Raw genomic sequence first — 21,689 nt, forward strand, 5'->3', positions numbered from 1 at the left:
GTAACTGCTTTTTGCAAACCAGGTTCCTTCATTCCAAACCCTGGGGTGGTAATCAATACCTTTGTGATTTTTGCCTATATAAATCTGGTGTTGCAGCCATCTTATCACTATGAGATCTGGGAGAGCGAAATGCCCCCTCATAGTCCCGGATTTGCAATAAATGTGACTCTTTAATTCATCTTCTTGAGGCATCCTTGTGTGATTGGCGGGGTACATTACAACAGCACAAAAGAGTAAATGCTTAGTTTTTCTAAATCTAGAGCCTTCAATTAAGGCTTGACACAGAAGATGATTTTGTAGCTGAATCTTAAAGACCAGAGAAGTGTTAGGTTTGATTGAGCAATTGAATTGATACTCCTCCCCTGGGAACTGGCTTTCCAGGTCATTTCACTATGGATATTCCCTTTGCTGAGACCACATTCACTTGTGGTGACCACATTCCATTATCTCCCCTCCAGGTATGCATAAAGAAGTATCCGCCCAGAAAAAAAGCCCACCAAAAGACTTTTAAAAGCCAATGACTATTGTCACTGGGTGCTGGAGCTATCCAGGCTCAGCCACCTGGTGTGCAGATGATCAAATAAATTCGTAATCCCTCACCATTCTGGCCTCGTGTATTCCTCCTTCAGTGACCTAACAAGAAGTTGCTCAGAAGGACAAAAGAGAAAATTGCTAATTGAGCAATAAATTGCTTAGTAATGTAAAAGTATTAGGAACCTTGGGAGAAAGTGACTATTCGAATAATTTTAGAGTCTGTAGCAGTGAAGGAAAAGCATGCAAGTTTAGTTCAAAATGTCTGGCCCAGCCTGTGTGGCTCAGTAGTTGAACATCAACCCATGTAACAGGTCATCATTCCATTCCTGGTCAGGGCACATGCCTGCATTGCTGGTTTGATCCCCTATACAGGAAACAGCAGATCAATGATTCTCTCTCATCTTTGATTTTTCTTTCACTCTCTCCCTCTTTCTTCTTCTCTCGGAAATCAATAAGAACATTTTTTTTAAATGTAGTCTGTATAGGAAATAGACTATATTTCAGAGGAAGGATATATTGAGGAAGTAGACTGTAGTTCAGAGGAAAGATAAGGATTCACTGGGCAAGATATTCTAAAAGGTACCCTTGATCAAGAAGCATGGGTGATTCTTAAAAAAAAAATGAAATTAGATAATATGAGCTCATAAATTATAGCTGTTCATAAAGCCCATCAGATAAAGATCTCCAGAGCCAAACCTGTAACCTAACCAAGTTAGGTGTATTAACTTGCAGCAAAGAACACCACACAGCAGAAGAACTGTGGGCATGTCTCCAAAAAGGGAAGAAATGGGGGTCATTATAGTATTAGGGGAAGAGGAGAGTTTAAGTAGGATCTAAGTGAAACAGTACTTAAGAGACTCAGATCAGTATGTAAATGGGTTAATATCAGACCTCAGTTGACAAGCAGACTCTGGGGTCTATTTCCTTGGGGGGGGGAAAAATTTAAGATTAATGTAGAATATTGTGTCCCAGAGTCCTTATCTGAACCTATGCACACACTCTAAATCAGTGGTCCTCAACCTTCCTAATGCCGCGACCCTTTAATACAGTTCCTCATGTTGTGGTGACCCCCAATTTCATTGTTACAAATTGAACATAATTAAAGCATAGTGATTAATCACAAAAACAATATGTAATGATATATGTGTTTTCCAATGGTCTTAGGCGACCCTTGTGAAAGGGTCGTTCGACCCCCAAAGGGGTTGCGACCCACAGGTTGAGAACCGCGGCTCTAAATTGAGGCTGCTTCTCTAAGTGAAAGTGATTTGAATAGTTGACATCCGCCAGGCAAGAAAGGAACACTCTGTTCTCCCTAATATGAGTTCCAAACAAGCAAGTTCGGATAAGCTATGATTTTAGAGAACAAGGTTTCTCAGCATCGTCCTTTGATAATTAACCAAAGCAATTTTTCTGGCTCACAGTTTATAATACTGAATAATTAAGAAAAAATATTATTTTATCAGTAGAACTCCAGGAGCTCTGACTTTTAGAGAGTTTGACCTATTGAGAATAGGGAGGAGGTCATATGGAGTTAGGGAATCTAGAAAACCTCTTAAGAGATGTGGTGTTAGCCAGCCTCCAACACTGTCCTCAGTAATCCTCGCTTCCTGGCATGAATGCCCATGTGTAATCTCCCTCACATCAGAGCTGGTCTGTGTGACCAAAAGCGTAATATGTGTCTTCTGAGACCAGATCATAAAAGGCCTTGTGGCTTCCACCTTGGTCTTTTGGCTTCCTTACTCTCTTGGGGAAGCCAGCTGCCACAGAGAACACTCAAACAGCCTGGAGAAGAATTGAGGACTCTTCCCCTCCCACTAAGAGACAGCACCTGCCTGCCAGCCTTGGAAGCAGGTCTTCCGTCCCCAGTCAAGCCTCACTGCTGCCTCAGGAGTAGCCCTGAGCCAGCTGGCCCAGCTAAGATGCTCCTAAATTCCTGACTCACAGAAACTGTGCAAGATAATAAATATTTATCATTGTTTTAAGTCAAGCACGTCAAACTCAAAGGCTAACACGGGCCAAATAAACAAGGTCTAAGTTTATATGGGCTGCAAGAAAACAAAAGGTTCAATTTTCATAGAAACATAGGTTTATTTCGATAGAGACATGCTGAATACAAAGGGCTGAAATCAATGAGTAATCGTTAACATAAAATAATAGAACATTTTAATAAAAATTAATATTTTTTCTTGAGCATTAACTTACCAGACACTGAATAACTGCACAAAGTAATAAGCGTAATGCAAATAAACCTATTTTTCTTGTTCTCTGAAAGTGAAATATTTCCTGTTGTACACATCAAACAAGTCAGTCCAAGACTAATGACGTGGCAATCGGCTGCTAAAATATTTGTTGCTAGTATTAGTGGAGAGAAATGGTGCGCCTGCGTGTAAGGCAAGTAAGGGAAATGAATGTAACACGATTATAGTAATCAGTCATTAGCAAACATTGTAGTTCGTTATTAATAACTAGAGGCCCGGTGCACAAAAATTTGTGCATTGGTGGGGGAGGGGGGGGAGGGGGGTGTCCCTCAGCCCCACTTGTGCCCTCTCACAGTCTGGGGACCCCTCGTGAGATAACCACCTGCTGGCTTAGGCCTGCTCCCCGGGTGGCAGATGGCAGGCCCGATCCCTCGGTGCCTGCCCTGCCTCCCCGGTTCGTGCACACGGCAGGGCCAATCCGGGGGTTGGGGCGCCGCCCCAGGTTGGGTCGCACACGGGAAGCCCGGGCGGGCCGGCAGATTGCACAGGGGATGCCCGGATGAGGCCAGGCGGGCTGGCCGATCGCTGCTGCACCGCCTGGCCGCCCCAGGTCAGGTCGCACACGGACGCCCACCACCCCGGGTCACAGGTAGCAGGCCCGGATGGCGGCAGGGCAGGCGGGATGGCGCTGTCCCACCCTGCCTGCAGTATGCAAATTAGCCGCCATCTTTGTTGGTGGTTAATTTGCATATCGCACTGATTAGCCAATGGGAGGCATAGCGAAGGTACAGTCAATTACCATGTTTGTCTATTATTAGATAGGATTATGTATAACAGGATATTGTAAAAATTAAGTTACAAAATTTTTATTAAAACGTTTCTTATGTACTGTTATATTGGCTGGGCCACAAAAATATTCGTTATGGGCCACATATGGCCCTTGGGCTGTGAGTTTGACATGCTTGTTTTAAGCCATTACATTTTGGGGTAATTTTTTATGCAGTTGATGTGATCTGGGCCACACCTTGAAAAATAGATAGAAGAAAGGGGCTTTAGATATAATGAGAGCAAAGAAGTGGTATGGATGGGGGTTCAAGGAAGGGTGTGAAGTAGGACAAACAGTTGAAATGTTTAATGGAGGTCAATATTTAATGGAGTTAATTATTCAATGTTTAATTCAAGTTCAGGGTTGAGTAGTAACCTCAGCTTCTATTTAGGGAAGGCCATGTTAGTGGCAGTGTGTAGGATGGATGGAAGGAGGAAACATCCAGCAGAGAGAACAGTTTGAACACTCTTGAAATAATCTAGGTAAGAGGCTGTGATCATGTGAGTCAGGGCAACACAGAGCAAACAAGAAGAAAGGACTTTGGGTTCAAATTAGATGGGGCGGGTGAGATTGTTATTTAGTTGGAAGAAAAATTTTAAATGGACTCTGAGATTTCCTGGTGGGGTGCCTGAGAGGAGGATAATATTTACCTGAGGACAGGAGCAGAGAAGTCGTGTGTGCTTACCAAAGAAGGTAATCATATGCAAATGAATACATTCCTCACTAGTTCCTCATCACCAATACCAACTCCAGGATGTTTAGCATCTTACACAAAGGCAGTTATGATAGAAGCTCTGCCTACCTCCGTGAATCCTGTCTTGGCACTCCTCCCCTCCAATAGATGTTTTCTACCTCTGCCCCAGGAGACAAAAGCACACTGCTATTCCCCTCTGTTGTCTTCCCTTAACTATGCTGTTCCTTCTACCTGAAATAGCAATCTCTTCCTGCCCTACCATCCCCACTCCCAACTCAGCTCATCCTTTAATAGGAGGCACTGATGGTCTCCTACTCCAAACTGTGTTTTCTGACCATTTCTACCTACCCCCCACCTCCTGGCAAGTTAACCACTTCCTCCTTTGTACTACTTCTGTTTCATATATGATTCTATTACTGTATAATGGGGTGTCTGGAGAGGCATGTCATTGCTCTGACAAAGTAAACACGTAAGTCACCAGGAACATATCATCTTTGCTTAGAAAGGAGTCACTTGAGAAGCTCCTCTTACTGATACAAATGGCAGAAGAGATAGGTACCCATTGCATCAGGGAGAGTATATAATAAGACATCCTGACAAGACAATTCCTATTAGCCCAAACCCATACAGGGAAAGTTTGCCCAGTAGAGCCTCTGAGAGGAAAGAGATTTCGATCTCAACCTCTTTCTTGTCCAGGTTGACCATTATTAGAACCGCTCTGATGACTGAGATAGTCCTGTCTCACTAGCACAGGATCCTAAAGAGAAAGTCTTCAGGAGGAATAGAAATCTGGGCTAATGAACTAGTTCAACAGCAGAGCCTCATGGCCACAGGTAGAGCTAAGTTATGAAAGCCATCCCAATTCAGTCACCTAGGAACTACCCCTGTTTTGGGGGGACAATGTCCCAGCATAGAGAAGCTTTGGGAGTCTGTGCTTCAGCCAGTCTACAACCTGTGCACCTGGTGCATTGGGCGGTGGAACAAGGGTCCTTGGGACTGACAGAGCCAACTTGCAATGGCAACACCAGCTAGCAGCCAAAGATTTTTATTAGCCAAAACTCCAGTCACTAAACTACTCAGAAACCTTAATTCCCTCTCTTATCTGCAAACAAGTCTAATAACCACTTTGGGCTGAGTTAGCTCCTATTGGTTTTGATGAAGTAGGTGAAAGAGGCAATACCAAGAACAAAATACTGGATTTCCTAATAAGGGAATTAATTGGGCAATTCATTGGGAAAAATAAATAATATGAAATGTTATGTGACTTTTACCCCAGACCAGTGGTCGGCAAACTCATTAGTCAGCAGAGCCAAATATCAACAGTACAACGATTGAAATTTCTTTTGAGAGCCAAATTTTTTTAAACTTAAACTATATAGGTAGGTACATTGTTATTAACTTAATTAGGGTACTCCTAAGGCTTAGGAAGAGCCACACTCAAGGGGCCAAAGAGCCGCATGTGGCTCGCAAGCCGCAGTTTGCCGACCACGGCCCCAGACTAATGAAGCAGATCATACTAATTAAAAATGTATATGCACACTTGTTTCTTTACAGTAGCTATATCCTCAGGCCCTGTACCATGCTAGCACATAGCAGGCACTCAATGGAGGAAGGGAAAGGGAGAAAGAGAGAGACATCGATGTGAGAGAAAACTAGCACTGATTAAAAAGAAAATTACTACCAACCTTTAGGTATTCAACTGACTTAGTTTATTTATTTATACCTTGGTATCTAGTCTCACATCTACTTCATTCCTTTTCTGTGAAACAGATGCCAGAAGATGATTATTTAAGTAACAATGATAGCTATGAGAGGGAAGCTATAGAGACAAACAAAAGAGGAAGATTTCAGGGCTGCAATGGACCTTGACATCTAGACCAATGGCCTTATTTGCAGATGAAGACAGATCATAGGGAGAGGTGAGTTCCGGAGGTGAAGCGACTTGGCCAATGTTTTGTTACTAATTAGTGGGGGAATCAGTATTACCTCTCCTATTCCATCACCTGTTTCTAGACTTTCCCACTTCTTTCCTCTATAATAGAGTTACATTAAGATAGACCCATTCAGAATAGTAATGTAATCAGTGTTGGTACCCACTGGATTTAGATATTTCTATTTAAAGTTATTACATTTAGGCTTTAATAATCAAAACAGGGTTATTTAAAATTAAATTTTAGCCCTTGACTGCTTTGGCTCAGTGGATAGAGTGTCGGCCTGCGGACTCAAGGGTCCCAGGTTTGATTCTGGTTGGGGGCATGTGCCTTGGTTGTGGGCACATCCCCAGTGGGGGGTGTGCAGGAGGCAGCTGTTCGGTGTTACTCTCTCATCGATGTTTCTAACTCTCTATCCCTCTCCCTTCCTCTCTGTAAAAAATCAATAAAATATATTTTTAAAAATTAAATTAAATTAAATTAAATTTTAAATGACACCATAGATAAATAATGAGTTCCATTAAGCAATTTTATTTAAGGTTATTTCCTGCAGCATTATTTGAAATTACAAAATAATGGAATCTAATCAAACATAGGACATGATTGTAAAACCTTTGGTAAAGGTGCAGATTGAGTTCTATGCAGCTGTAAAAAATAATAGAGATCTCTATGAACTGAAATGAAATAATTTCAGAAGGAATCATTAAGTTACAAAAAGCAGACAAGTTTATATAGAATGCTACCTTTTAAGTACAAAAGAAAGGAAAACAAGGATATATATATACATATTTTCTTATCATTGTAAAATAAACACTAAAGGAGAAAACAGATAACAATGAATTGGTGGTATATGGGGGTGGCAGGAAACCAGATGGAAGGAATGTAAAGGGAATATCACTTCTCTGAGAATATATATATATATTATATACACACACACACACACACACACACACACACATATATATATATATATATATATATATATATATATATATTGCGTAATTCTGACTCTTGAAGCATATTTATGTCTTACATATTTTGAAATTAAATTCAACCACTAAGAATGAGGGGGAAATGAAAACCTGAAAGGAAAACAAAACAAATGAACATAATTGTATTTCAGATGAAACCATAACCCAAACTAGACAGGAGGGTTGGGGGAGAAGAGGGCACAACACTAAGAAACGAGCTAAGGAAGGAAGGAAAGATGGAAGGAAGCCAAGTAAATAATGAACAAATATTTGACTACTCTTGGCAAGGTGAAGGATAAGAACAAATTACAAATTAATGCTGAGCTCATGTTACAAATGTCTTTATTGTAGTATTATGGGCAAAGTGATTCTGAAGCTATTTTAGAATATATTATAGGATTGAGCAAATGTATTGATGTTGTTGGTAACTACAGACCTCAGGAAGGTAGAAGAGACATAGAAATATGTAATGGAAGAAGACAAAAAAGGAACCCGAGGGGATGGATTGGAATTGGAGTTCTCAGGTGTGAATTTATAAAATCTAAAACATGTAGATAGTGTGTGTATGCATATATAAAGTTCATGTGTATAAGTACATATGTTTATGTATTTGCAGATAATGGCGAGGAATAAACTTTCCTCTATCTTCCAGGTTCTTTTGCCTGGTCTAATAATTAAATCTGCATGGGACAGATTAACAAGAGAAAATTACCAAATTTAAATATGTATGTATGTATGTATATATGTACGTATGAATAAGAAAGTCAGAAATCCTATACATACAGTACATGAGAGGTTCAGAGATAGAAAGAAAAATGAGGTTGTATGACATTTTGAACTAAGGATGAGGTAAAGCGCTTTGGGTCTTTAGTGGGGAGGAAGGTCATTTCCAGGACAATAAGAAGATAGGTGTTTAGTAATTAGTGGTTTTCCCTGCCATAGAGATAGGTTAAAAAGTTTATCTCTGATCATCTCTTATGGGCAATGCCCCTAATTTAAATTCTAGGTAGTTGAGGGAGGGGGTGGACAGAAGTTTCTCTTGAGCCCATAGTTGCCTTTAGCTCAAAAATAATCCACATACCACAGAGGCACATCTTGGGGTCATTCATTCTGAACCCCTACACAGGTGTATATTTGTATATCTGTATAATATATTTCTTAATTTTGTCCACTGAAAGGGCCAAGAAGCAGATACTTTGGTACCTAGATCTTGATCTTTAATACCATTCTTCACTGACAAACCAGGGCTCCTCAAAATAACATCTAATTCCATGGATGGAGCAGGTTAAGTATAAGATGAGCCTAGAACATCTAGTTATTCCAGAAAATAAGGAGATGATTTTAAAAATTATGAGCATGTGTCACATGAACACAAGAGCCATCTAGAAGAGACTCTTTTTGCCCAAATCTGGGATAATTTATGCACTAAAATAAGTACAGTAATTGAAGAAATAGAAATTACTAACAATACCTATAATAAATAAATAATGCAGAAGACAGAGCCCTTGATACAGTGGAATGCTAAGGGCCAACTGGTAAATTTGTAGGAATACACAAGTGGAAAATTATCATTTTGCAACAGTCATAGTAAGGATTGAGTCAGACAAGAATTACCAATGGATGTTAAATCTAGGAGGAAATTTTGGTAAGAAATAGGATATTTTCATAATACTAAATTATCTCCCCATAGACCAACCATTAGTTACAACAGAAAATAGTAATTTTACAGAGAACAAAATGAAAAACATCTTGCCTGGGCAGTCCAAATTAGTATCATCAATGTGAGATAGATCAACATCTCATCTCTGTAAATGAGCTCCTCTAAAAAAGATATATCTCTTATGCAGTATTCTGGTCTAGAAGGCATAATGTGAATCTAATCATGAAGAAACTCAGAACCTATATAAGGAACATTTAAAAAGGGCAGGTACTGTGTTTATCAAAAAAGTCAATGTCATAAAGACAAAGAAAGGCTTTAGAAATACTCTAGATTAAAGGAGGCTAAAGAGAGGTGACAATTAAAAGCAATAGTTAATCCCAAACTGGATTTTGTATTGAGGGAGGAGAGAGTAAGAGACTTTGTTAGGACATTATTGGGTTAACAACTGACAAAATTGGAATATGATTGGTAGATTAGAGTATTATATTGATGTTATATTACTGAAATTGATAAACATACTGTGGTTATATTAGGCCATATCCATATTCTAAGAAATATACACTGAACTTTAATGAGTAAAGGGCCATAATTTTTGAGTAAAAGGCCTTCAAATGGTTCAGGGGAAAACACACACATATACATATACAAAAAGAGAAAGCACAGACGCACAAATGATAAAGCAAAGGTTTTATAATAGATAAATCTGGATAAAGAGTATGAGTGTTTTGTGCTATTTTAATTTTTGTAACTTTCTGTAAGTTTGAAATTTATTCAAATAATAAGTTTTTTTAAGAAGAGAAAAATTAAAGATTAATTCAGGAATATCCATAGCAACCTTATTCATAACAGCCTAAAACTGGATACCCCAGTATCCATCAACAAGAGATTGAGTAAACAGGTTGTGGTATATCCCTACGATGAAATACTATTCAGCAATAAAAAGGAAGAACTATTGATAAGTACAGCAATATGGATGAATATCAGAAACAGTGAAAGATATGTGTATGCATACACACACATGCACACACACACAAACATCCTTGATTAAATGAAGTACAAGAACAGGCAAAAAAATTTATGATAGAAGTCAGGAAGTGATTGCATTTTAAAGTGGGGTAAAATTGGCTGGAAGATAGCATGAGGGAACTTTTGGGGGTGATGAAAATGTTCTATATTTTGTTTGGGTGATGGTTTCATGGGTATTTACTAATGTTAAAAGTCATCAGACTGAACACTTAAAATCTGTGCCTTTTAGGGAATGAAAGTTATAAATCCAACTAAATGATTGAATGAATAAATAAACAAACAAGCTAATTATTTTTTTAAAATATATTTTATTGATTTTTTACAGAGAGGAAGGAAGAGGGACAGAGCGTTAGAAATATCGATGAGAGAGAAACATCGATCAGCCGCCTCCTGCACACCCCCAACCGGGGATGTGCCCACAGGCAAGGTACATGCCCTTGGCCGGAATCGAACCCAGGACCCTTCAGTCCGCAGGCCGATGCTCTATCCACTGAGCCAAACCAGCCAGGGCCAAGCTAATTATTTTTAAGGGAGATTTTCTAAGGTAAATTCAGGTTGAAAGAGAAGTTGCACCCATTTAAACATTTGTTCCAGTGTTAATACCATTGTGAAAGAGCCAGCGTATCTAAAAATATGAAAGGGAAATCATTTACTTTAAGAGGACCTAAGATATCTAAAAACATGGCAGGGAAATTATTTATCTTAACCTTTCTCCAAACAACCTTTAGAATATTTAAAATGCCTGTGAGATGTACAATTTCAAAACATAAACCAGTTTGTAATCCAGAAAGATGAATATATTGCTACACTTCCTGGAAGGACTTCTAAATGTTGCTGCTCGGGGTTTTGTTTCCATACCTGTACAGAGTGGCACATCTTCCTAGAATTGGGGCCTGTTTGGGCAACATTTTGTGCTGGGCATGTTGTCCCAGCCTGCCCATGCTGGGCACCCACTGGGGCTGCGACTACACACGTTAGCAAGTTCCACCCACTTCAGGCATTTATCTTTAACAGTATATGGAGTTCATTTTATTCAAGTGATAAAAGGATTAATTAGAAAAACTAAACTCCACCATGGAAATAATGTGAGTTTAAATATCTGTGCCATATTTCAAGTACTCACAGCTATAGTCATGGTTTAGTTTTAGAGCTGCAGCAGCTAGTCGAGATGCTGGCGAAGTTTCCGCCAGGAGGTGGGAGGTGCTGTCTTGCTCTGGTCCTTTGGCAGCTCTGTCTTCCATCAGGCTGCCACTGTGGGTTCTTTCTCCACCTTTCTGGCTTCAGAGTGCCACACTGGTCCAGTCGTGGGGTCGCCTCATGACTAGTATACAAATTCTAGAGTTGCTTTTGCTTTTTCTGTTCCTCAAACTTCAGTTTCAAGGGCACAAATTTTATCAATGATTCTTTGATTGGTGTAGAATGTTGTGCTTCTAATTGCTACTCCTTAAATCTTTGCAAAACAGGGACTTCCATAAGAAGACCTTTACTGATGCCTTGTGTCTGAGCTTCTCTACAAATCCCTACTAACCCCCTGCTACAGCCAGAGGGGGGCAGAAATAAAAACCATGTGGATTGAGACCCTCTCTTAACACACAAATTCCTCTTGATCTACAGCTATAGCAGCTGCAGTCAAAGCAACCGGCTTGCGTACCACCTCGTGGGTGTTTTACAAGTTTTCCATTTCACACTCACCCATATTTGGGCTGCAGATTGATCTGAATACGTGCCTTTGAACAAAACACCAGGAAGCAGAAAGAACAATGGGCTGGGAGTCTTGAGTCTGAATTTCACCTCAAGTTTTGTCATAAATAACTGGTTGACCTTAATATCTGATTCTCAGCTTTCTTATATGTGAAATGAAAGGGTCAATACTAGTTACTTCCGAGAACAGGACTTGGAACCATTAGCTGCTGGGAGAGACGTCCAGATTTAAAGGTCTGACCCTGGGGCAGACAAGGACATGCCAATTGGAGATCAAAAGAATCACCGAAGGAGACAAACTCTGACATATTGACACATACAAATGACTGAGAGAGAACTGTTTTTTGTTTTATACCTTTTCTACCATTAAATAAAAATGTACATGTATTACTTTTATACATTTTTTAAATACCAAAAATTTTGAAACAGAAAAGGTTTGGACAGGTTGATTCCTAATATCACTTAGTCCTTAGAAATATTATTGAAAATGTTACCATATGTGTTAGAGCAGGGGAAGGAATTCACTCCAAAGGGGCTGTGGTGGTGAACACTTGACTCCATGCATTTAGTAAAACCCACTAGATTGTAGACTACAAAGAGCAAACTTTACTGCAAGCAACTTAAAAAAAAAAATCAGGACGTCAGGGAATCCCAAGTTGAAATGCAGACTGAGTATGACAAATGCCTCTAACTGTATGAAAAATGTCTAACAAAATTGCACGGGAGGGGGAAGAGCTGACCTAGGTAATCGGGGAAAGCGGTGCTCTACTGTAACCTGTAATGCCAAAGACAGAAAGAACCGACAAAAGCACTGCACTCTACCTGGTAATTGTTTCCCACAAGAATACAGGTCAGCAAGTCTGATACTGCTTTCTGGGTACACTGGGGTTGAACAAATAAGTGCATAAATTGTAGATAACAGAAGTGATGTTTCTCATTGCCAGAGGAAGTAAGATAACAAGCAAGCAAAGGAGGGAAGGCTAGAATGAACGGTGTGGAGTTGGAGGAGTCAAAGATATCAGCATGAACTCAGATAGACAGAGAGCTAGGCAGGCAGAGAGATGATACAGAATAAAAAGAGCTCTTATTGGCCAAACTTGGGACAACTTGAGCAACAAAATTAATGACAATAACATTTGATTATAACCCAAAGAATAAAATAAGTATCTAGTAGTGCATACTGATACAAATAAATGATTGAGTAAATAAAAGGTAGAGAAGGGAAAACTCTTCCTTACAGAAAAATTCCAAAACTTCAAATAATAAATGTAGACAGAATGAGGGCAATAGAAAAACCAGCACTTGAACTCCATAGTAATAATTATTGTGGACAAGATTCAAGGACGAGTGATAAGATTAGTGAGTGAAACTTTAAAGAGAAACAGAATAGAAGCATAACCTCAAATGATCTCTCCCAAAATATTTGTTAAATGCTTTTGTGGTTTTTAAAAAATGTCCACAAATTCTTTGATACTTCTCCCTCCAAGAGATATAATTTATTTTCCCAGCCCTTGAGTGTTATTAACTGGACTTAATAACTGCTTCTAGTGAATAAAGTATAAAAGGAGTAAAAATACTAATTTTACAGTTGAGAAAGCTGGCAGACATCACCTTAACCAAGGAGTCAAGGTCACCACCCCTAGTAATAAGCTGACTAGTACATGCTGACCTCATGTTTCCCTGACATGATGCAATGAGAAGGGCACTTCATCTCTATGGTTTTCTAAAAAAAAATCCATACCCCGAGTCTAAACACGAGAAAACATCAGACAAGTTCTGGTCCCAAACATTCTATGAAATATCCGACAGTGCTCTTCAAAAGTGTCAAGTTAATGAAAAACAAGGGAGCCCTAGCCTGTTTGGCTCAGTGGATAGAGCATCGGCCTGCAAACTGAAAGGTCCCAGGTTCAATTCCAGTCGAGGGCACATGCCCAGGTTGTGGGCTCAATCCCCAGTGGGGGACTTGCAGGAGGCAGCCGATCCATGATTTTCTCTCATCATGGATGTTTCTATTTCTCTCTCCCTCTTCCTTCCTCTCTGAAATCAATAAAAATATATTTTAAAAAAAGAAAAAGAAAAACAAGGGAAAACTGAATGTGGTATCTTACTAAATCCTTAAGTGGGAAAATGGGTGAAATTCAAATAAAGTCTGTAGTTTAGTTAATAATGCTGTAGCAATGTCATTTTTTTAGGTTTGATAAATGTAATAGATAATGTAATAACAGGGGAAGCTGAGTGTAAGATATGTAAGAGTTCTGTAATATCTTTGTAACTTATCTGTAAACCTAGATTGTTTCAAAATAAAAAGTTGAGGAAAATGTTATAATAAAATGCATTCAGTGTCGCACACAAAAAAAGATGCATGGCTAAGCAATAGCCTTATTGTTGAATCCAGAAATTAATAGAGAAACTAGCATAAATAAATAAATCCTTAAAAAGATTTAAATAAAAAGAAATATGGACAACTCTTGTCTTTTTTCTTGAAATACTGACAAACTCAGACCTATCAACAAAGCCTGGGCACATAGCTTCCACATCGTGTAGGCTAGAACTCATTATTTTGTCATTAGCTTGCTTTTTGTATCTCTAAAGGAACCTCAAGATATCATCTCATCAAGGTTGGGGAGCATTTCGTTCCCACCCCGGCCCATAGACCCTAAAAAAACAAAATCATTAGCATCAGTACAAAGCAACTTAATGCCACTTTGGTTTGTTAGTTTTGGAGTGGGTTGTTTTCTTTTTTCAGAGAGAGAAATGTGTGACATTATATTCATGTGTTTTTAAAATTAAGAAGAGTTTACTTAAAATTGTTTCATAAATATGAAAAAAATCTATCCACATTAGAAAGGTTATGGAATGAAAAAAGAGAGAGAGGAAGGGTGCTGAAAAGGAGCGGCCTGATACTCCCAGGTGGCGTTGACTGCCTGACTAACCCCCTTCCGGTGATCTAGAGCAGGGGTCCTCAAACTTTTTAAACAGGGGGCCAGTTCACTGTCCCTCAGACCGTTGGAGGGCCGGACTATAGTTTAAAAAAAAACTATGAACAAATTCCTATGCACACTGCACATATCTTATTTTAAAGTAAAAAAACAAAACAGGAACAAATACAATATTTGTATTTGCATGTGGCCCGTGGGGCATAGTTTGAGGACCCCTGATCTAGAGAATGAGGTTGAATGGGGTGTTTAAGTGAAGCCACCCTGAGTGAGAAGCATCTGAGAGGAACTGCAGTCTGTGTCTTAATAGAGGATGAGTATTCAAATTCAGTAGTGAGATTTTGCTGTCAGGTCCCAGGGTGAAAATGGAAAAACAATATAATAACTATAGCTTCCATGTGTAGTAGCATATTTCCTTCTATTCTCACACTAGCCCTGAGAGGTGGGTACTGTCACTATTCTCCTTTTATAACTGGGAAAGCTGATGCTAAGGGACATTAAGGAACTAGCCCCAAGTCCCACAGCTGGTAACTGGGGAGCCAGAATTGGAACCTGGGTCTCTATGACCTCAGAGTTTGAGCTTATAACCACAACACAGAAAGAGTCTAAAGTTGAGCAGACTCAAGGAACCAAGAAGAAAAAGAAAGGACAGGCAGGAATAATGTGAGAGAGTTTAGCATTTGCCTCAAGTACTGAATTCACTTTTAATGGCCACTGGGATTGGTTTTCTGATTTAAAAAACCAACATTGGAGCAAACAAGGAAATAACATGGAGACAAAGACAAAATGTTCTTTCTCTCTCCCCTGCCCGCAGGCATGTGGTGTGTTTGTATGTGTGTGTGTGTGTGTGTGTGTGTGTGTGTGTGTGAGAGAGAGAGAGAGAGAGAGAGAGAGATCTTAGACTCACAGAGCAAGTGGAATTAGAGCCACCAAACATAACCATGTACACCTACAGCAGCAGTTCTGTTTCATCTAGAGTCCAGTGGTTCTCAACCTTCTGGCCCTTTAAATACAGTTCCTCATGTTGTGACCCAACCATAAAATTATTTTCGTTGCTACTTCATAACTGTAATGTTGCTAATGTTATGAATCATAATGTAAATATCTGATATGCAGGATGGTCTTAGGTGACCCCTGTGAAAGGGTCGTTCGACAGCCAAAGGGGTCGAGACCCACAGGTTGAGAACCGCTGATAGACTCTTCCAGGGCCAACTCTGCCTGGCTCCTGTGCAGGCTGGAACTCAGCAGAGCACAGCTGGTAGGATAGTGACTGGCAGCTTTTTCACCACAATAGAAGTGGTTTGTTGCTCTCATGTCTATCAGCTAGTGATCCTGAGATAAATTTGTCTCCTGAGAAGTCTGTGACTCTCTGTTAGATAGGCCCCTGTTGTGTTATGATAGCACCCACAGTTCTCCACAGCATGCTTTACTCTAATGATTAACTCAGCATTTGAATGAATTTATCTGAACTCTGCCTTTCTCACTTCTACCTAAGATCCATAAAGACAATGGTTTATTTTTCTTTTTTTAACATTGTATCTCCAGTTTTCAGGACAATACTTACCACATAAAAATACTCAATATTTGTTTATTAAACAGGGTGCCACATGAGCACTGGCACCCTGTTTAATCAGTGCTGGCAGAGGCGAGTCTTCTCAAACTTCTGTAATGTTACAAGATAGAATTAGCACCCAGCCCTGAACACCAGCCTAACAGGTTGGAGTTCTAACCACCTCCTCACCCTACTTTTTAGTAGGTCCCTTCTCTGGGTCTAGATCCTACTTTCCTCTAAAAATGGGCTAGGTCATGCTGATCAGGACTGATGTCTCTGAAACTGGATCTCGATCTTGAAGGCAAGCCAGTTCAGAGTCTTCAGGTTTGTCCTCTGCCCCTGCTGTCCTGGTGTATAATTCTTTCTTGGCCTCATCTCCACCTGATAACCATTTTCCTCCAGGGAGCAACCATTGCCTCACAGTCAGAGCACAGCAATTATGAGTCACATGGATGCTAAGGAGCCAGAGCAATATACTATTGTGCTAGATACTCTCCATTTTAAACAATAGCAGCAATGTTTTAGGTTAGTTTATTATTTCTCTTTCTTCTTTTTGTTAGATCTTACAGTCTTATATGAAGAGCACTAGTGGTAGTTTATGTCTTAGGCTTCAGGTAAAACTATGATGGAAATGATATCACTCAAGGATGCTAATGGAAATTTTTGTGTGTGTTCCATATTTTAGGGAAATTAGTTTTTCATTGGAAAAAAAAAGAATTGTAGTGGATGCAAATGGGGAAAAGGTGGTGGGGGGGGGAGTTGACTGGAGGACAGAGTCAGATCCACTTGCCATCTTTTCACACTTGACTCTGTGCCCTGAGATCCTGACTTTATCAACAGCATTAAGTAGGTTGCCAGCTGGGCTTGGCCAGTGGGAAGCACTGGCAGGAGACTGGAAAATGGAGGACAGAGAAAGGCTGATGGATTTATTCCCCTGATTGCCTCCTTGCTGGGAGACAGGCTGTGTGTTTTTATTCCAAAGATCACAGTTCCTTCTGGAAAGCCCTCTCTCAGTGGGCTACAACTCTCACTACAGCTCTCAGGGGTTTCAGCAATCCCTCTCCTGGCCCTTCCCAGTTTAGCGATGCTGACTTCCTGCTGTTGCTAGCCTCCTGGTACCCCACCATCTCTTGTAGTTTCCCTATATCATATCACACCTCTGTAAAAAGTAATTTCATTAAGCTTTCTCTAATACCCCTTTTGAAGGTCCTACCTCTTTCTTGCCAGGCCCTGGACTGAATTAAAGGAGGGGGATGGCATCAGGAAACAAAACAAATGGATAACCTTTTCGCTAGGGAGAATTTTGGGACACAGGTTACTCAAGGCATGGGATGGAAAGATTAAAAGCAAGGCACGGGCAGATCAAGTGGCCGTGGCACTCAGTGGCGATGGCGATGATGGTGGTACAAAGATTGTGTGGTTTGGGATGGCCATGTCTCCTAATCCTGGAGAACACATACAGAAAAAATGGCAAATATTAAACATTGAATGCCCAACTCGGGTCGTGGGTGGATAATCAGAAAACATCTATCACATTTTTAAAAGAATCCCTTCCTATAGGCACAGGGCAGATGTGACTGAGAGTTAAACACCGAGCCTCGTTACAAAGGTTGCAGAGTTGCCGTGTCAGTTACATGCACAACACCACTGAGTCTTTCGTGCTAAGTGAAGACATGGATAAGAAGGGAGTGGGAAGCTAAGATGTGTGGTAAGGACATTTCAGCAGAAGAGGTGGTGCTGAGTACTTGGAATCCCAAGTACCCTGTTAAACAGCAGGAGCATTGCCACCCCCTGTTCTGAGGACACCACACTCTCCTGCGTAAAAAACCTACTGATGACTTCACTGTCCTGTTTAACTTTTCTAGGTGGTGGCAAAAGCCATTGAGGTCTTGGAGGATGAATGTGGATTTTTGCTTAATTGGGTGATTATGTCATTTGCAGCCTGGCATCTGGTACGCAGATACTGACTTAGAAAATGCTTTTATTCAGTTACTATTAGCAAAGGTAATCAAAAGCAGCTTACCTTTACAGGGCAGAAAGCACAGAGTATCATTTTCTTTCTTTCTTCTTTATCTTTTAAATTCTGACTATGTATTTGTTTATTTTTAAATGTTTTTCAATTACAGTTGACATTTAATATTATTTTGTAGTAGTTTCAGGTTGTACAGCATAGTGGTTAGGCAATCATACTTTCCAAAGTGATCCCCAGTATACCATCATTTTCATATTTCTCCTGTTTCCTGTCGAACTAGAATACACCAGGAAATATTTTATCTTAGTATCTCACAAATTACCATACTGGTCCATCACATTGATAACATTATGCTAATTGGCGAGCAGGAATAAGCAAGTACCCTAGATGCCTTAGAAGCACATATGTATGCCAAAGGGTGGAAGACAAATTTTGAGAAAATTCAGAGGTCTAGCACACCAGTGAGTTTCTATGGATCCAGTACTCCCAGGCATGTTAAGATACCCCTCTCTAAAATTACAAACAAGTTATTGTACCTAACAACTGCCATCACAAAGGAAAGACCTTTGGATTTTGGAGGCAACCTATACCGTATCTGAGCATGCTTCTCTAACCCTTTAAACAAGTTAACACATAAGGCATGCAGTTTTAAGTGGTGTCCAGAGCAAGAAAAGACTCTATATTAGATTCAGGCCTCAGGACAAGTTGTCCTGCTTCCTGGGTCTTATGACTTTATAGGCACAATGTATTGGAAACATCTCTTCTTTGTTGATTAAGGTAATGCCAAACTGGATATACCCCTCTTCATGCTAATTAATTATCCCAGAAGAAAGTATGTGTGTGTGTGTGTGTGTGTGTGTGTATTCAACCACTATCTGTATTTTAGAATCATTATTATATTTGATGGTTAAGAATTTTTTATCCTGACATAAATAATATATATGCAATGGCAACAATATTATATATATATATATATATATATATATATATATATATATATATGTGTGTGTGTGTGTGTGTGTGTGTAATGTTTTTCTTTACCCTCTTTCTCATCGTCTTCCTTCTCCCTCTCCCTATCTTTTCTTCTTTCTCTTCCACTTTACTCATTAGCTTTCTGAATAAGTGTATATTTAACATCTCTTCTGTGCCAGAGATTGTGCTAAGCATTCTATTTCTTGATTTCTTTAGATAGGAATTACTATAACGGCCTATAATAGATTTTTTCCAGACAGATTTCTCAAAAAAGGACAAAAATATCTAGAAAAAAAATTTGTTTTGTTTTCAGATTTAAGGAGAGAGAGCAGTTATTTTTATCACTTTGATTTAAAAATGGTCCTCTTCTGTGACGGCCGCATCCATCTGTGGCTAGGGTTCAAGGTCTGGAGAAGGGGCTGCACACAAATGGATATACTAGACAAGAAATATAAATTTAGAAGGCATGGGGGAACCAGGCAGAGACCTACTCTCTAGTGGAGTGGCTCCCTGAATCTCCGGACCCATAGCTTTTTATTTACTAGAATACACATTTGCCCTTTAGGAAAGCAAACAGACATCAATGGTAAGGTTTGGTAAATAATAAAGGATTATCAGGTTAGGGGAGATTGCCTTCAGCCATTCAGCCAGCAGCAGGGTAATACAATGCTGATTTTCAGCCCTTGCTGAATATCAAAGTCCATCAGCCTTCTGATGGACTTCTCGCATTTATATGTTAACTACTTGTTGGTCTTTGCCTCCAGCACTCTTCTATCTGAGATTATCATCTTCCACTGAACTCTTGTTTTTGGAAAGTATATATATGGAATTCAAACAGAGTGAAGGTACAATCACATGACTTCTGGTGACTAATGGAATGGCAGATGTCAAAGTCATATCATCCTTTAACCAGCAATCATTTCAATGTGAGATGAGTAGAATGCCAAATTAAAATTAAAGCCAAATGTCAGATGGGATAGCTTAGGATTATGCTGTAGTAATAACTCCCAGATCGCACTGGTTTAAAACAAATATATACTCATGTTATATTTTTGTTGACCTGCTGTGAACAAGGCTAAAGCTGATGGAAAGTCCACCATCTGGTACTTTGAAGGTCACCATGGCAGGAGGAAGGCAATGGAGCAAATTGTGCACTGGCTTGAAAGTGCTTCCACCTGGAACTAACAGGGCATATCTATGCAAATCCCATTGCTTAAAGCCATGGTTGACTTTAAGGGGATGGAGAAGTATAATTCTGCCATATGCTTTGAGGAGAAGTAGAAATATTGCTAATATAGATTTATTCTACCAACCCATCCAAATCCATAATTCCCTCCAGAAATCTCAAACAATCACCTAAATATGTTATAATGAAAAATATATTTCTGCCAAGATTTTAAAATTTTTCAATCATTAATATCCCATATAATAAAGAGCTAATATGCTAATCAAACCGGATGGTGGAACGACCTTCCGGAACGACCTTCCGAGACGATCTTCTGGAACAACCAGTGGGCGGGGGCGAGGCCGCAATGCAGCCGGGGCTGCTGCAAGGGCCAAGCCCCTTGCATGAATTTCCTACATTGGGCCTCTAGTAATCTATGTATATATAAAACCTTAAGATGCAAATAGACCGAACAGTGGAACAACCGAACAACTGAACAACTGGTTGCTACGACGTGTGCTGACTACCAGGAGGCACACGCGGAACATGTGGGCATTGACCAGGCAGGATGGTGAAGCAGGTGAGCAGGGGTACCAGACCAAGGCGGGGCACCGGTCGCTGTCATAGGGGCCAGCCTCTGGTGGTTACTGAAAATTCTTTACTCCTGTGTGCCACGGTCCTGCCAGGCACTTGTACCTGCTGCCAGCACCTGGCGCTGGCCCCAATCGCTTGGCGCCATCAGTGAGTGTGAGTGACGGCTGCCAGTCCTGATCAGCCCTCAGGGCTTCTCCACTTCCCCCTGCTCCTGAGGAGCGATCAGGGCCGGCAGCCACCTCTCGCACCCGCTACTGGCAATGGTCTCGCTTGCACCCACTGCCGGCTCTGGCCCCACTCGCAGCTGCCACCAGAGCCACTGCTTACACCCACTGCTGGCACCCGGCGCCAGTCCTGATCACTTGGTGCCGTCAGCAGGTGTGAACAGTGGCTGCCAGCCCCGATTGCCCCTGAGGGCTTCTCCATGCTGGCCACCAAGATCAACAGCAATTGATATAAATGTGAGGAGTCTGGCAGAAGGCTGACCAGGACTCCTTTTGATATTCACAGAGTGAATATCTACATTTTATTACCTGCTGCTGACTCAATGGCCTAAAGCAAACTACCCCAAGACCTGACAATCTTACTGTTTGCTAAATATTACCATTGATATGTCTGTTTGCATTCCTAAAGGCAATTGTGTATTCTAGCTAATAAAAGCAGCTGGGAATGGAGCAAGGGAGAGAGCTTGACCGTCATGGTTAGGCTGTCGTCTGGTTCCCCCGGTAATTATAAAATTAATATTCCATCTTGTGTATCATTTGTGCGTCAGCCCTCCCTCCAAGTCTTTGAACCCACAAAAGTCACGCTAGCCGTGGACTCTCGCATCTCCACCTCCCCCAGCTCCTGAGGGGCGATTGGAGCAGAGCTGCCGCTCACACCCACTGACAACATCGGCCCCGCTCGCACCCGCTGCTGGTGCCGGACCCAATCCTTCTGTGACATCAGCGGGTGCGA

At 40.5% G+C, this 21,689-nt stretch overlaps 1 long non-coding RNA gene across 3 annotated transcripts in view; it reads left to right on the top strand.

Annotated features, from left to right (window-relative positions):
- Positions 1-11,666, top strand: part of LOC106698722 — a 13,995-nt gene extending 2,329 nt beyond the window's left edge. Inside the window, exons 2-3 of one of the 3 annotated variants that reach the window (XR_001350108.2) lie at positions 6,023-6,171; positions 11,455-11,666. This is a non-coding gene — a long non-coding RNA (uncharacterized LOC106698722). The other 2 variants (XR_002831510.1, XR_002831511.1) reach the window with 2 other exon arrangements.
- The last annotated feature ends 10,023 nt before the right edge of the window (positions 11,667-21,689 follow it).

Source organism: Myotis lucifugus, unplaced genomic scaffold (genome assembly GCF_000147115.1).
Source record: "Myotis lucifugus unplaced genomic scaffold, Myoluc2.0 scaffold_220, whole genome shotgun sequence".
NCBI classification, from domain to species: Eukaryota; Metazoa; Chordata; class Mammalia; order Chiroptera; family Vespertilionidae; genus Myotis; species Myotis lucifugus.